At 44.1% G+C, this 17,343-nt stretch overlaps 1 protein-coding gene across 2 annotated transcripts in view; it reads right to left on the reverse strand.

The window, feature by feature from the left end:
• Positions 1–17,343, reverse strand: part of NCK2 (NCK adaptor protein 2) — a 72,961-nt gene that overhangs the window by 32,207 nt on the left and 23,411 nt on the right. For both annotated transcript variants that reach the window (XM_035114805.3, XM_088667584.1), the window contains exon 2: positions 13,186–13,256. The gene's annotated coding sequence lies outside the window, so the exon portion shown is untranslated. The remainder of the gene's footprint in view (positions 1–13,185; positions 13,257–17,343) is intronic.

The raw sequence follows: 17,343 nt of genomic DNA on the forward strand, positions 1-17,343 counted from the left end.
TCAGTTGAACCAAGGACACATAATTGTTAACCTGAGCAGTCAGCCACATTTGGTCACTGCCAGAATTTTGTGATGGGCAGAGTGCCTAGCCTCCAACATTATTCTCAGTTTTGAAGGTGCTTGCAGAATCAATCCACAACTCCTTTTTTGTGTGGCCCCATACAATTGCTGTGCCACCACATTATGGACTAAACATATCTGTGGACATATTCCCTTTGACCTGATCTACGGTAGCAGAGATCCTGATCTGAACAAGCAAGAAAGAGTGTAGTGCAGAAACACAGAGACTATATACTAACTACATGGATGGTAAAGCAATATTAATGCTTTGCTGCTGCTACAGCAAAGTGACTGGGCAAAATCATATAATTGTAGTTTGAAAAGATCCTGAGGATCATCGAGCCCAACTCTCTGCAATGCAGGAATGTGCAGCTGTTCCCTTACAGGAATCACACCTACAAGGACAAGGTCCCAAATTTCCAAGTGATGCTAGTATTATTCATTTCTGGAAAAGGCACCCAGCTTTGAATGTCTACTTAGGCATATCAGTCAAAAATAAAAATAAAAAAAATCCTTCCAGTAGCACCTTAGAGACCAACTAAGTTTGGTCATAGGTATGAGCTTTCGTGTGCATGCACACTTCTTCAGATACACTGAAACAGAAGTCACCAGACCCTTATGAATAGTCAGAGGGTGGGGAGGGGTATATGTGCATATCAGCACATAATTATTATTTTTTAAAAAGCTAAAGGCGCAGTTATTAATTTATGCAAAAACAGGCCAACTCCCACCATGACTTTGTGAAACATGCCACTAGCTCCCTCTTAACAGGATTTCAAATATGGATGTTCCCACCTCACAGGGCTGAGCAATCTGTGAAACAAGTTTTCCCCTAAACAGGATCTCTTCAAAATCATGGTTTGAGTTACGAGAACTGTAGCACAGAAATAGGTCAGAAGTCGGCTAGCAGAGTTGGAGGAGCCTAAGTTAAACATCAAGACACACCTGCAAACACTCGCCCCTTTTTTCAAGGTTGCCCTATACTCCTCTCCACTGGTGTAATACCGGTATGTCTTTTGGCATGCCACCACATCACTATTAATATACAGCTTTTTGATCTGACGCTGGAGCAATGGAGGGGGTTACAACAGAGACAATAAAATCGAAAGACACACATGCACAAAGCTTTGTGTTTGTGCATTTGAACCTGGTATACATTACAAATATTTAGCATCTGTACACTGTAATATCCACCACCATATTCACAGCAATATGAATATGGATTTTATGAATACGAACTTCATTTACTCTCTTTTAATGTAAATACACTGAGAAAGGTCTACAATTGCTACAGATGAAATTTAGACAGGATTATATCCTCCCTCACCTTTAAAATTCTTCCACAGTTAGATACCATTCTAAGACTAAAAAATCCCACAAATGTGCCACCCATTGATTGGACATACCGTGTCAAGTATCTTAACCCTGTTCACATTGTTCCCCTGAAATGGAGGTGTTGGGTATGTAAAAGCCTGGTCTTTTATCAAAGTGTGCAATGCAATGCAATGCAATGCAAACACACACACACACAGACACAGCAATCAGCAACTCTAACTTACATATCCTTTGTTTACAGGAAACCTTAAGTTATGGGCTACCTCAAAAGCTAAATATGCAGTTTCCTTACAAGACGAAAGATTGTTGCACACACCACTAATGGCACAGAAGCTGTACATGCAAACTGCATATACAGTATATGGTTTTAAAACAATATTGCAACAGTATTGCAAAATGCATTCTGTACATCATATTGTTCAACCTTAAATCTGTTATTAATCATGAAATGATTAATCATGGAATGATTTTATTTTATTTTTGTATTCTGATACAAAAGGGGGGATCTGACCGCAGTACCTTCTTGCCCATATTTTGCCCAGTTTTAACAGAAAAACTAACCAATCCTACGCCAAAGGATAAATGGACATAAATCTGACATCAGGAATCACAAGACAGAGAAACCAGTAGAACACTTCAATCTCCCAGGACATTCTATACAAGATCTCAAAGTAGCTGTCTTTCAGAATTTCAGAAATAGACTGGAAAGAGAAGTTGCTGAACAGCAACTCATTACCAAACTTAAAACCATGGAGAGACCTGGTCTGAATAAAGACATTGGATTCTTATCTCATTATACATGATAAAGCTATCTTTAGCCATCTCACCCCTTGCTTTTTCCTGTAAGACCAATTGCAGTCGTTAACAGTCATTATGAGGTTTACCACACCTATCAGTCAATCACCCATTCCCACCACCCTCCTGAGTAATACCCGTCCCCACCCTCTCACTATATATACCGGTAAGGGTCTGGTGACTTCTGTTTTAATGTACAGTATCTGAAGAAGTGTGCATGCACACGAAAGCTCATACCAATGACAAATTTAGTTGGTCTCTAAGGTGCTGCTGGAAGGAATTTTTTTATTTTATTTCGACTACGTCAGACCAACACGGCTACCTACCTGTAACTAACCAATCCTTATAACAGTTAACATAAACCCAGCTCACACGAACACTCCACTGCATCGCCAGCTGTCCTTTCCTTGGCCAAAATGCATGGTTTCAGCCCATGAGTTGTAGGACAGCAGCGAGGAATGAAAGTTAAAAAGCACTCTGAAAAATAGGTGTGCTGGAGGTCAATGAGAAGGCAAGACAGATTCCATCAAGATGGCAAAAGCAATTTTTTTTTGGAGGCAGTGAAGATGTTTTAAAGCAGTTAACAAAAATACACTCCTGTACAATCCAAAACAAGAAGCTCCCCTATCCCTCCCAGCTCATCTGGTGCTCTATTTGAAGCATTAACTGTACAATTGATACCAGTCAAATGTAAACTTGAAGTCTCTTCCAATATGCTATTGTTCAAAGAAAGCTTAGAATCACAGAATTGTAGAGTTGGAAGGGACCCTCATCAATGCAGCCCCCTGCAATGCAGGAATACGCAGCTCTCCCTTACGTGGATCGAACTTGCAATCTTGGCGTTATCAGCACCATGCTCTAACCAAGTGAGCTATCCAGCTGACTTTAGCCTTGAAAAGATTTCTTCTTCTTTAGCGATCACTCGTAGCCACATAAGATTGTCTTCCATGAACACGGTCTTAACAGTGAGTCCGTACGTGTCCAATTCTGGATCTAAATGTATTATGCAAGCTATTTATAGGTCAGGGCTCACTGCCAACTACCTTTTCTACTTGTTGCACCACTCCTCCTTCAGCCCGACTCAACTATACTACTACGGTACGTATCCTACTAGTTAGTCTCAGCCTCCAAGGCCATCCTAGGACTCTGTCCTGACTCAAGATGAACCATGCACAGCGCAGACTGGCACTCTCTAAAGCTACATGTGCAATGTTCTCATTCTCCCAAGTTCTGCCACTTCCCAAGTCATCCCAAGTTCTAGCACTGGCTCAAAGGACAGGTGGGTGAACAAATCCAGAATGCAGCTTCCACAGTTCTACCCTGCATTAAAGGAGGCAGTGCTACAGAAAGTGCACACAGTTCTGTTTCCTGCTGCAGGGAGCAACATTGCTATGGCACCTGAGTATAACTTGCAGGGAACCTGTTCAGTGCTAAACTACTATGGCTGTTGTGGCTTTTTAAAAGGAAGAATGCATGAATACTGATTAACCAGATGTTCCTTGTCAAAATTATCACAGCTGGGGGGGGGAATGTCACTGATAAATATCAAACTGCCAAAAAAAAAAAGCAACCACAAACGCCTAATATATGCTTATGTTCTCAGGCAGGAAAAAACCCTCCTAGAAACTGTGAACCTTTGTATCTTCTGGAGAAACAATGAAATGCCACTTAACAACACACACACACACACACAAATACTACAAGATACAACTTTATCCGAATCAGAAACGTTGTTTCTATATCGGATTACTGTATCTTCAACTTATTTCTATGGGTGATAATTCAACTAAGTCAAGCTGTCGTTCTGGCCAGTAGAATTCTGTATCAATTAATTTTCAGTTCTAATTTAAGATTCTGGTATTAATCTTTAAAGTCCTAAGTGTGGGTCAAGGTTATCAAAATAACCACCTCCACCTACTGTATATGAACCTGCCTGAGCTTTAAAGGTGCCTGGCTCCCTGCTTAGAGCTGTTATATTGATAAGCATTAAAGGACAAAGCCTTTTCTGTGGTGACCCCATATCCTTGGAATCACCCCCCCCCCAAAAAGAAAATACACATGGCATCTTCTTTGTTAGTCTTTAGGAGAGACTTGGAGACTTTTGTTGTTGTTGCTCAAGTCTTCTTTTGGGTAATTTTATGGTGCTGTACTTTAATTATAGTTTTTACTGCTGCTGCTATTTTAATTTTGTTTCTGCAAACAGCTTTGAGACCCAGATGAGGTAGTTTTAAAACAAATAAATGATCTGGAGTTTTTAGTTATTTGTTATTTATTGTTATTTATTAATATGTTGTGAGATGCCATTTAAGGAAATATAACCTTAAAGCTGGGACCCAGGTGGCGCTGTGGTTAAACCACTGAGCCTAGGGCTTGCTGATCAGAAGGTCGGCGGTTCGAATCCCTGTGACGGGGTGAGCTCCCGTTGCTTGGTCCCAGCTCCTGCCAACCTAGCAGTTCGAAAGCATGTCAAAATGCAAGTAGATAAATAGGAACTGCTACAGCGGGAAGGTAAACGGTGTTTCCATGTGCTGCTCTGGTTTGCCAGAAGCGGCTTTATCATGCTGGCCACATGACCTGGAAGCTATACGCCGGCTCCCTCGGCCAATAATGCAAGATGAGCGCGCAACCCCAGAGTCAGTCACAACTGGACCTAGTGGTCAAGGGTCCCTTTACCTTTACCTTTAACCTTAAAGCTGGGTGAAAAACCCAACAAGGCATGTCTAGCTAGTAAACATGTGAACAAATTTAACAACTGCCATACCCTGACAATTGTAAAAAACCTGTTACCTGAGACCTTGTGTCACTGGCGGAACTGTTGCAGAATGAGACTATTGAAAATGAGATTCTAAATTAGTTTATACGAAACACTAGAAGAATCCTTCAGGAGTGAACTAGCCAAACCAGGCACCTGTGTCTACTGTCCACAGACTTGCCACTGCAACTACAATGGAGTCCTACCTGCAGTTCCCCTGTGGCTGCTTGAACTGGCTCTTATGGAGCTTGCTAGAGTGCGGCAACCAAGAACAGCTCTTGTTGAGGGGAAACCACTGCCCATCTGGGCAGTGATGCCTCTACTACAGCTGCCACGTTGACAACACAAAGCAGCAGCCCATCACTAAACAAAGCATTGTAATACATGGCGAACACAAGAGAGAACGTCACATGGAGGCCCAGGCAATTGATCTGCCCCTGGACAAACTACAATTCAGAAATAGGCGACACCATCAGTATGCACGCACCAATATAAAGAGCCAGAAAAGATTCACAAAAGAACAAATGAGATTCTCCTTCAATTAAGGATGCTAAGGATGGATGTAAATGGCAGGGTCAGGACAAGGGATTCCCTGTTGGAGATGCATAGCTGACAAGTACCCCATTTTCCTCGGGAAACCCCCGTTTTTACTTACCTTTTCCTGGTGGTCCCCCGTATCACTTCGTCTCCCGTTTTTCTCTGTTATTTTCTCCTGCTGGTGGCCATTCTTTTTCTGATTTGCCCTTCTATGGGCACAAAAATGGCCGCCGCCGGCTTCAAAAGTCGCATCTACGCATGACCGGAAGTGCGTCAACGCAACTTCCGGTGTCGCACGGCTGCCGTTCCCGGATTCTGCAGTCCGGGACTTGGAAGGTAAGTGGAGATGAGCGCAAGCTCTGCCACTACCAACACCCTTCTGTCGTCTCTTCTTCCTGCTGCCCTCTCCTCCTTTTTGCAATGGCACCCTCATTATTCTATCCCCATTATTCCTCTCCCCTTGCTTTTAACACACACACACACACAAATATTAACAGCAGCTCTGCTAGTTCTTTTTCTGTTTTCCGAGTGGGTCCTTCCTCAGTGAGGCATTCTGGGTGAAACAGCCTGCAAAGCGCTTGTAACCACCCCCACCGTTTACTGCAGCAGTAAGAAAAGAGTGCCCCCAATTTAAATACTGTATATTATTTGAATGTTATTGTGGAGACCGCTGGGAGGAGGAAGAAAAGAAGAGGAATGAGGTTGTTGGCTGCAATGTTGCAGCTGCAGTCTGCTGCAGCAGCGCAACCCCCAGTACAGTCATATCTCGGAAGTCGAACACCTTGTGAGTCAAATGTTTTGGCTCCCGAACGCCAAAGTGATTGTTCTGGTTTGTGAACATTCTTTGGAAACCAAATGTCTGCCGTGGCTTCCAATTGGCTGCAGGAACTTCCTGCAGCCAATTGGAAGCCACGCCTTGGTTCTCGAATGTTTTGGAAATACGGTCGTACCTCGGAAGGTGAAGTCTGAAGGTTATTATCTAATATGAAAAGGGAATACAGTATGCTCAACAGGCCTGAGAAAGCCTGCTAAAGTCTAGCACTAGGAGCAACAGAATTCACACAGCCTTTCTAAAATGAAAAAGAGCAGGATGGGAAAGGACGTAAAAACGTGTGAGTGTGGCATGTAAAACACAAAACTACTCTGCAAATTTGTAAGAACAGACCAGCAATTTGGAACATGAAAAGCACTGTGATATAGGCTGCTATAGGGCCACCACTACTAATCACCCGCATGAATGATGTAAATATTAATTCACATTTATGAAAGCAGGGTTACCTAGGAAGCTTAAAGTAAAAGTAAAGGACCCCTGACAGTTAAGTCCAGTCGCAGACAACTCTGGGGATGCGGCGCTCACCTCGCTTTACAGGTCAAGGGAGCCGGCGTTTGTCCGCAGACAGTTTTTCCGGGTCATGAGGCCAGCATGACTAAGCCGCTTCTGGCGCAATGGAACACCGAAACCAGAGCAGTGCACGGAAACGGCGGGAATTTACCTTCCCGCCAGAGCAGTACCTATTTATCTACTTGCACTTTTTTTGGGCGTGCTTTCAAACTGCTGGGTTGGCAGGAGCCGGGACTGAGCAACGGGAGCTCCCCCCATCGCGGGGATTCGAACTGCCGGCCTTCTGGTCGGCAAGCCCAAGAGGCTCAGTGGTTTAGACCACAGCGCCACCCGCATCCAAATCAGGAAGCTTATCTAGCTGCAATACCAATAGACAACATTTTCAATTACTTATGTTGCAGTAAAGCAATAACATGGGAGACAGTAATGCACCATTATAAGGTTATCGCACCCAGGGCTATGCCTCCCATCGTCCCCTTCCAGGTTCGTGAACAACTGTTGACATTCGAGTGCTGAGCAAGGGCACCGCCTAAAAGATTGCAACCACGTGAAAGGCATTGGCTTTTTACCATTACATATTGCAGGTAGGGGGGCACGATTCGAGATGAGCACCACAAAACGAATCCCCCTCAATTTCATGGGTTATTCATACCAGATCTAGGGTTTCCCAAAGCAGCGCCCATGGGCAGCACAGCACCCAGTGCCCCCTCGGTGCCCATCAAAGCCCTCCGGACAGAAAGTAAAATGAACAAATAAATGAAATGTTGTCACTTCTTGCCTACTTTCATTTACCTTGATGAGCAGCAGGCTGGGCTGGCTGGAAAAAAGAAGAGAAGGCTCTCAGCTGCCCCGCCTTCTTCCCAGAAAGCCAGCTGCTGTTTCCTTTCTTGGAAAAGAAAGGGTCAAAAGGGGTGGGGGTGGCAAGGAGAGAGGGGGGGGAGAAACAGGTAACAGGACAATGCTCCACCTTGCATCCTCCCTCCAAATCTCTTCAGATAGGAACAAAAAATAAAAATAAAAATTCCTTCCAGTAGCACCTTAGAGACCAACTAAGTTTGTCATTGGTATGAGCTTTCGTGTGCATGCACACTTCTTCAGATACACTGAAACAGAAGTCACCAGGCCCTTATGTATAGTCAGAGGGTGGGGAGGGGTATTACTCAGAAGGGTGGTGGGAATGGGTGATTGGCTGATAGGAGTGGTAAACCTGTTGACGACTGTTAACTTAACAACTGCAATTGGTCTTGCAGGAAAAAGCAAGGGGTGAGATGGCTAAAGAAAGCCAGATAGCCATCTTCAGATAGGACTCTGCCACTGGGGAATGAATGGGAGGCAGTAGGATGCAAAATGAGTGCCGAGACTGCGGGTGCTTCTTTTTGGAGTTTTTCTTTGTGTTTTGCCTCTCTTACTTAATTCTTTTTTTGGTTTTGGTTTTGAAGTGGGGGGGGGCTTCCCTGTTTTGGGGGAGAGGGCTGTACTCATTTTCTCAGGCAAGTTATTTGTTCTCTGGGACCAGATAGGCCCTCCAAGCATGTCATCTTGTTGTGGTTGGAAAACTGCCCCGTGCACACCGATTTATGGCGGTGCTCACAACAGTTCTGCCGATTTCCAAACATGACCACAGTCCCCAAAAAGACCCACAAAAGAAGAAGGGGAAGGTATACAGAATAGCATGGGAGACGTGAAAAGTGTGGACTTGGATGAAGATAGCAAACAGCTCCTTAGCACGATGCGTGGGAGAGAAGGAGAGATTCTTCTGCTGAGTTATAAGGGAGCAGGAAGATTTAGATTACGAGAAGGAAAATTTTACTTTCCAGTTCCCCGGTTCCAATGTCAGCCCAAATCTGTCTACAGTACTTTAAATAATGAGCCTCCAGGGCATAAAATTACCTCTTTTACATAACACTGTAAACTCCTAGGATTGGATTGTTCCAAAATTAAAAGGTGTTCTCTCTTTCTCTTCTATGTAAGTATTGGAGTATTTCTTCTTTTCTTCCTTGTGCTTTATCTTCAAATATTAAACAAACGTTACTTTAAAAAATATTTCAAGAGGTCTCGCTCTTAAAGACTATCTGACTTTTAGAAGTCATCTGAAGGCAAGTTTTAAATGTTTGATTGTTTTATCATATCATATATTCTGTTGGGAGCTGCCCAGAGTGGCTGGGGAAACCCAGCCAGGTGGGCAGGGTATAAATAATAAATTATTATTATTACATTAGGCACCCCAACCAGATCCTGAGCAGACCACAAGGGTCACATGGTAGCCTACTTAATAAGATGGGTCCTGCCTTACTCCAAATGTTCCTCACTGCTTTGTGGAGCAATCTGCTGAACAAACCAGTAAACTCCTTCCTTGATCCCTTGGAATTCAGCTTTTAAGAATGCCCATTGTCCTTCCTTCCACATTTCTAGGCAGAGAAAGGCAAGGAAGCGCACTTGGTCACAGGTTCCATATAAACGAAAGAAGAGGGTGGAACTGAGAAATAAAAGTTCCGCTTGCAGAAGTACCTTCTCCAAAACAGAATCTGTGGCATATAAGAAGAAGGGAAAGGAGTGTGTGTGTGTGTGTGTGAGATCAACCAAGTCCCATGGATTTCACAGTTGGCAAATACCCACTGCATAAAAAACAGAAGTGAATATTATGTTTACTCGCCTTTCCAATGCAATGTCTAAATCAAGACCATTGTGATCTGGGAATTTCCATGTCGGGCGAAGAATCACTGATCCTCTGTCTATAAGCTATCATCACAGAATTTCAGTGTTTTACCCAGACTAGGGTGGCAAGACACAATCCCTTTACAAACCCTAAGTCCTATGTTTAAGGGAAAAGAGAAATAAATACCTGACTGGTCACCTGGTGCGCTGAAGTTATCCCCTCCAGCATGCACATAATGGTTCATACATAGTGCAAGTCACTGCCAGTCTCAAAACTTTGAAGTGTGTATGAGATCTGACCCTATCTGTTCTTTTGGCCTATTGATTTTCACATGAAAGAGCCGCTGCTGTTCCCAATTCACTTTTTCCAGAAGCATCATAGCGCTTCTATCATTTGCGGGGGTGGGGGGATTCGTTTCTAAACTGTGCAAATTTAACCTTGATCTTATCTACAAAGGACAAAACTCAGAAACTTCTAATATTGCAAACCCGATTACTAGTCCCCTAGAAAGCTATTACCTACTTTCTAAGGGAGTCTACTGTGTTGCTGTCTGTAAATGCTATTACCGACCCTTCTGTCCTCTGAAAGGGAACATGTATTCCAATCTGTATTATCAGAATACTGCAGATATTTTACAGTTTAAATAAAATTGCAATTTGGGCAGTGAGGGAAAATCTCGCATGGATACAATACAATCAAGTTACTTATTTAGTTTGGGCATCACTACGCATATAACGCAATGCATATCCAAGCACCGTAAAAACAAATATCACAACTGGTAGTATTCATAATTTTTCTTTTCTTTCACAATCATAAATCCGATTGAGGAAATTGAGAGAAGTTAGGATTGCCAACTGGCCAATGAAACACAGCCTGTCCATGTCTCTTTAAGTGCAACTTGATAAGCATGAATAACATCAAGGCGCAGTTAAAAACACAGCTACGAAGGCTAGTTAAAACTTTGGCAACATTACAAGAGGAAAAGAAGAGAAGAATAGATTAGTGAAAGCTAGGCAAGGTTGAGAGTCAGGGATAAGGGAATGTAAATAAACTGGATTGTGACTCTGCCTTTTTGCCCCTCGGTTAAAGAGCAGGGGCAGCTATTTAATAAATGATATGGATAAGGCAGGAAAAGTTGATTTCTTAAATGATATTGAAGGGCACTTCAGCAAGGGGTAGGGATAGCATAATCATATTTCTATCCATCATGTAACATTACTTACAATAAATAAATAAAAAACAGGACTAGCAATTTGTTCTATGTTTGGAATTGCTTAAAAATAATAATCATATGACTCGTGACTGCAGCCCACATAGGAAACAACAGGTGCAGTTTTCCCACTTAGCTTCAGAGACTGTTGAGAGCTGATCTCTTTCATCAACAGATGACAATGGTTAGTCTCACAGTATCATTTAAAAAAAAACTGTATCAAAATGAACTTAAGCATAACACTGCTTTGGTGCTGGCTGGTACCTGTAAATGGCCCCTGGCTACAAGACAGAATTTAAGTCTGTCTCCATTGTGAAAGAAAACTTCTTTCACCTGAAACAAGCTGATCATGCCCCTTTGAGAAAAGAAGGAAGCTTCTTCCTTTCCAGTTCTGGGTTTTTGGAGATGTCAGAGTTTACCAGAGAAAATGAAGCCACATTTTTCTAGGTTGATGGAAATCTACACTTTATTCTAATTGGTGCTGCTTCAACTTCTCAGCATCTTGTTTCCCAGAAGAAGACTATCCAAGTGCAATGCACCCTCAGATCCATTTTGCTTCTTTCCACTCTATCCAGACCAGAGATTTCCATAATGGTCTTGTAACATTTGGTATTCCCTTTCAGAATATGGCTACCTGCACAATCAGCTTCATAGTCAATTGTATCTTCCTATCTGAATTACGGAGATTATTAAAAATTGCACTAGAGTAATTGCTTCCCTTCTTACTAATGCCAGTGTTACAAATCTACTTATTTGGAATTATGGTGACAGGATGAAGATAACCAATCATACCACAATAGCTGCCAAGTCTCCCACTGAAAAATGCGGGATCAGCAGCGGCGCAGCACCCGAAGTCACTTCTACGAATGTCTGGACATGCGTAGAAGCAACTTCCGGTGCCGGCGCCACCCGATTTTTGGTGCCCAGGCATGGGCAGAGCAGCACCGGAAGTCGCTTCTACGCATGTCCGGACATGTGTAGAAGCGACTTCTGGTGCCGCGCTACGCATGTTTAGGCACCGGAAATCGGGTGGCACCAACACCCAAAATGGAGCCTCCCTGGCAGGTAGGAAATCCGGGGGAATTACGGGATTTTTTCCAATCTGGGCTGCCAGCAGGAAACGGTTTAAAATACGGGGGTTTCCCGCAAAAAAAACGGGAGACTTGGCAGCTATGCAACTAACACTGTTTTCTCATTTGCAAATCCAAGGATGCACAGATAGATAATCAAACTTTGCTACTCAGAAAGGAAGCGAAGCCAATTATTTGATAAAAGGTAAAGGTAAAGGGACCCCTGACCATTAGGTCCAGTCGTGACCGACTCTGGGGTTGCGTGCTCATCTCGCATTATTGGCCGAGGGAGCCGGCGTATAGCTTCCAGGTCATGTGGCCAGCATGACAAAGCCGCTTCTGGCAAACCAGAGCAGCACACGGAAACACTGTTTACCTTCCCGCTGTAGCGGTTCCTATTTATCTACTTGCATTTTGACGTGCTTTAGAACTGCTAGGTTGGCAGGAGCTGGGACCGAGCAACGGGAGCTCACCCCGTCACAGGGATTCGAACCGCCGACCTTCTGATCAGCAAGCCCTAGGCTCAGTGGTTTAACCACAGCGCCATAGACTTGGTTAATTTTGCAGGCACCATAAACTGTAACCTTATGGAGTGGTTTTGGAAAGAAAATGGACGGACAGCATACACAGCAGGGGTGTACCCAGGAACAAAATTAGGGGGGCAAGGGGCGGGAGGGGAGAGGCCACAGTGGGAATGTGGGCGGGGCTACGTGGCCTGCGCCTCCCAGTTCTTCCGAGGAGGCAGCCCCAGGCTCCCGCTCCCGGCGCGAAGCTCCAGAGGCGCGCGGGGAGCGCGAGCTTGTGGCTGCCTCCTCCGCGCCTCCCAGGTCTTCCGAGGAGGCGGCCCCAGGCTCCCGCTCCCGGCGTGAAGCTCCAGAGGCGCACGGGGAACGCGAGCCTGGGGCTGCCTCCTCCGCTTACGCTCCCCGCACACCTCTGGAGCTTCGCGCCGGGAGCGGGAGCCTGGGGCCGCCACGCTGCGCCCCTCAGCCTTTTGCTTCTGAGGGGCAATTGCCCCCCCCGCCCCCTGCCTACGCCCATGATACACAGGGTGAGGAGAGAGGACAGAAATCCTTTCCAAGTTCTAGACATTTCTAAGATGGTTCCATCTCCACTGAGTAACACAACTGGTACTGCCTCCGTTGCTGTTCACTCAGGAATGCATGACATTAAAAACCTCCTTGATTATATCTTGGAACAAGTAGTTAAGGAGGCTAAGTTAAGGATTCCTCCCCATATTTAAGAGTGAACACGAGCAACGTGACAGAAGTCACCATCCTGCAACTGACAGTACGGTTGCAGCCTTAAGTATACTAATGATAAAAGCACTTGAGAAATGGAGGCAAGACACAATTAGTTCAGCAATTTTAAGTGAGAAATATTTAAGAGAGAAATATTCTTAGTTCAAATGAAATCCATGTAACTTACCTTTGGCACAATTCAGGATCCAGACACAGAAAGTTAAGACTCTTGAGCAAAGTTACGCTTGCGAGAAGGTTCTGAAACAAACGAAAACACGCTTTTAATTAGAACGTTAAAGACAACACATGTTTTTAATCATTCTACTTTACTTGGTGCATCTGTTAGTTTTAAATTAATGTAAACCAAAATGTAGATACGATTTCCATTTTCACAATAAAAGAATGACAAAGAATAAATGTTAGGGAACTGTAGCCAGTTGAACTCAAGCAAACTTTACTGAGTGATCAGCCTTTGACCCAAGTATACTGTACTATACTATGACAAACCCCCCATACACACACACAGAGTTAGTCCCAAAGGGTGTACGTGCATTTAGTCTCATTTGCTCACATTCATGCCATAATATCCACTGTCCCATTTTCTCCTTTTTCACTACAGCTGGGAGCAGCATTTGTAGCAACAGACCAGATAAATGGCTTCAAACTCAAGAAAGTTCAGAACCCATGAATACTGTAGACGTATTGGATAGTATCCAAAGATGGCATTGCCATCATAGAAGCAGTTATGGTACTGATCCATGCTTTTCTGAGCTCTCCACATACTCACTACCCCCCTCCCCAAGTGGGGAGGGACTACTTCTGAGAGTTGTGGGCCGTTGGAACAGAGGAGGAGGAGGAGGAGGAGGAGGAGGAGGAGGAGGAGGAGGAGGAGGAGGAGGAGAAGGAGGAGAAGGAGAAGGAGAAGGAGAAGAAGAAGAGGAGGAGGAGTTTGGATTTGATATCCCGCTTCATCGCTACCCCAAGGAGTCTCAAAGCGGCTAACAATCTCCTTTTCCCTCCTCCCCCACAACAGACACCCTGTGAGGTGGGTGGGGCTGAGAGACTTCAGAGAAGTGTGACTAGCCCAAGGTCACCCAGCAGCTGCATGTGGAGGAGCGGAGACGCGAACCCGGTTCCCTAGATTACGAGTCTACCGCTCTTAACCACTACACCACACTGGTAGAGGGTTGCAGTAAGCAAATCAAAACAAAACCAGGTGCCCAGCTATTACTATTACAGTGGGACCTCGGTTGTCAAACGTAATCCATTCCGGAAGCCCGTTCGACTTCGGAAACGTTCAACAACTGAGGATCAAAGGGCTGTCCGCAAATCTCATTGAAAAAGAGAGAGAAACGCGCTTCGGAAGCCGTTTGATTTCTGAGGTGCGTTCGAAAATGGAAGCAGTTACTTCCGGGTTGTTGGCGTTCGGCTTCTGAAATGTTCGGCAGCCGAGACATTCGACAACCAAGGTTTGACTGTAATTCTATTTCTTTTACACACACACACACACACACACACACACACACACACACACACACACCAGGGTTAAAAATCCAGCAGCAATATGGACTGTGGATTGATTAAAAAGCAAACCTACCCCTCTCTGACTTCCAAGGCTCCCTCCTTTTTAAATTTTGCTAAATTGTATTTTGATTGTTGACTGTACTACTGTGTCAAAGACTAATGACAGAATGCTATAAATTGCTAAACAATATGCTGTTGCAGACTTGTCAATCTAATAGCACCTTCAGAGCTATCTGAATACAATATCTGAGCACGAATCCAATCATGTCGTTTCTGTTTTTAAAACTCAAATAGACAGTCCTGCAGGATTAGATGTGGAAATCATTCAAAAATATGGATTAGTTTCATAAATAGTTCCAACTCTGACACAAACCCTGAGCTACATCCTGGCCTGCTCTCAACGTGGGAGGAAAGGAACATATTTTGTTCCAGCGAGAACGAGCCTAGCTGCTGCTTGATCTGCCTTTGGTCAAAGCCCCATTAGCATGAGGCAAAAATCTGTCTCACATGATTAATTAAAAATTTTAAATGCATATTGTCAGGGAGGTTGCTGGCTACCCTCGAGCAACGTCACTCCAAACCATCTAGTCTTTAAGACTTTTGTTGTGAATATTATTTACAGTGCAAGAGCTTCATGAAAACATGTCTACCGAGTATCATCAGATTCTCCCAACGGCGCTTTTCGGCTCCTCCCCCAGCAGAGTGGTTTGGGGACCCCAAATCTCCACCCCCTGCGTTTGCGAGCCGCAGATCGCCACAGTTCCAGGGTGAATTTGAAAGGACGCCCCTCTGCTGTTTCCCCACTAGAAACCTCTGCTGGCCCCTCCTCCCTTGCTGGTATCACGGGCTGTAGGCAGTGTTCCTGGATGCTGCCCGAGCCCTGCCCCACACCGCTCATTTCCTCCTTCCTGTCTCCTGCCCCTCCGCTGTTGTCAGAGCTGTTCGAAGAACTGGATTTGATGAGGGGTGGCCCACCCCCTTGTTGTTGTTTAGTCGTTTAGTCGTGTCCGACTCTTCGTGACCCCATGGACCAGAGCATGCCAGGCACTCCTGTCTTGCACTGCCTCCCGCAGTTTGGTCAAACTCATGTGGGTGGCTTCGAGAACACTGTCCAACCATCTCGACCTCTGTCGTCCCCTTCTCCTTGTGTCCTCCATCTTTCCCAACATCAGGGTCTTTTCCAAGGATTCTTCTCTTCTCATGAGGTGGCCAAAGTATTGGAGCCTCAGCTTCACGATCTGTCCTTCCAGTGAGCACTCAGGGCTGATTTCCCACCCCCTTACACATATGTATACAGAAAGAGAGGGAGAGAAAAGCAACACAATCCTAACTACGCCTACTCAGAAGTCCTATTGGATTCAGTGGGGCTTACTCCCAGGTTAAGTAGGGTTAGGATTTTCATTGTAAATAAAGACAATGAACTATAATTATAACATATTGGCTATTCCTGTTATCTACTATACATTTTGGAAAGTGGTTTGTCTGTCTGTTCTTCATAGGTTCAGCCGCCTACCCGGATATTTTCACCAAACTTGGTGGGGGAGGGGAAGGATCAGTGTCAATGTTTGAGTGCCAGGCACCATTATGAATCAAGATGGTGCGCACTAAAATGTGACTTTGGTGCGACTGCGCCGCTTTATTGACATAGGTTTGGCCACCTCTAAAGATAACACCGCCAAACTCTATGAAGACATTCCCCAAGGAGGGGGAAGCAGACTTCATTGCCATTGATATGCTGGGTGCCATTTTGAATCAAGATTTCAAACCAAAAAGTGACTCTGGCATGATGGGTCTAAAGTGGCCATTTACACAATCCATTTAAAAAAAACCACAGTATTTGATGGGTTCTTTAAAAATCCCAGGTAGTGTCGGGCACTCCCTGTTAATATATCTTACTTTCATGACGTTAATGAGAAGAACCCAGTATTTTTCACAACTTTGACCTGCCTATCCATCCTTATTCACACATACGCCTCTGAATATTTTGCAATTTGAGAAACCTTCCAAACATACATTTGGATGCCACTGATTTTCATTAAGCATGCCAGAATTTACTACTGTTAAAAGATTCCACGCTTAGTCATAATGCTCTTGAGTGAGCAATTGATTAAATAATACAGGCCTAATATTAATGGAAAACTGGGGATGCTGTTAGTATCCTCCCATAAAGAAAACTCTTATCTTGGAACAATCCTACCAAATATATAAAATCTGCCTTGTTAGTTAGAGATTATATAGTGCATTTATGCTGCTGGTGCCTGTGTATCTGGTTTTATGTGGTACTGAATACCAGCAATATAAAATTTTATACGACTCTTCTTTCGCATTGAAACATTATCAAGGCGATAACGCTAGTCCTTTTGTAAAGATTTCCTACCGGCTAATTTCTGCAGAGGCTATATTGTAAATCCAGACTTTCTTTAGTTAACAGACTTATACATTTAATTTTTGAATGTCACATAGAGCCTAAGTGATTCTGATGCTCAGTAAGAGTCTAGCCTACAAAAATAATGCTATTACCTAGATTGTTCACAGGAAAATCCTTCCACGAAGGATACTGAGATAAAATTAAGTTAGCTAGCTATGATCACACCTTTCCTTCAAACATTTTCAGAAAGCTTATTTCTATTTCCTTGCTTTTTCTCAAGCCACTCCCTACTTTGCATGTTGAGCAACAATCAGACCAGAGTGCTTAACCGTTAAGACTCCTATTGAGGCACAAAATTTTCAAGCACTTCACTTTCAAGTCACTGTTGGCCTACACTTCCATCATTTCTGAGAAACACCGTTCAGAAGGAAGATTCCTAAAAAGACAGTATCT

The sequence above is a fragment of the Zootoca vivipara genome, chromosome 4 (genome assembly GCF_965207765.1).
Source record: "Zootoca vivipara chromosome 4, rZooViv2.hap1.1, whole genome shotgun sequence".
In the NCBI taxonomy this organism is placed as follows: Eukaryota; Metazoa; Chordata; class Lepidosauria; order Squamata; family Lacertidae; genus Zootoca; species Zootoca vivipara.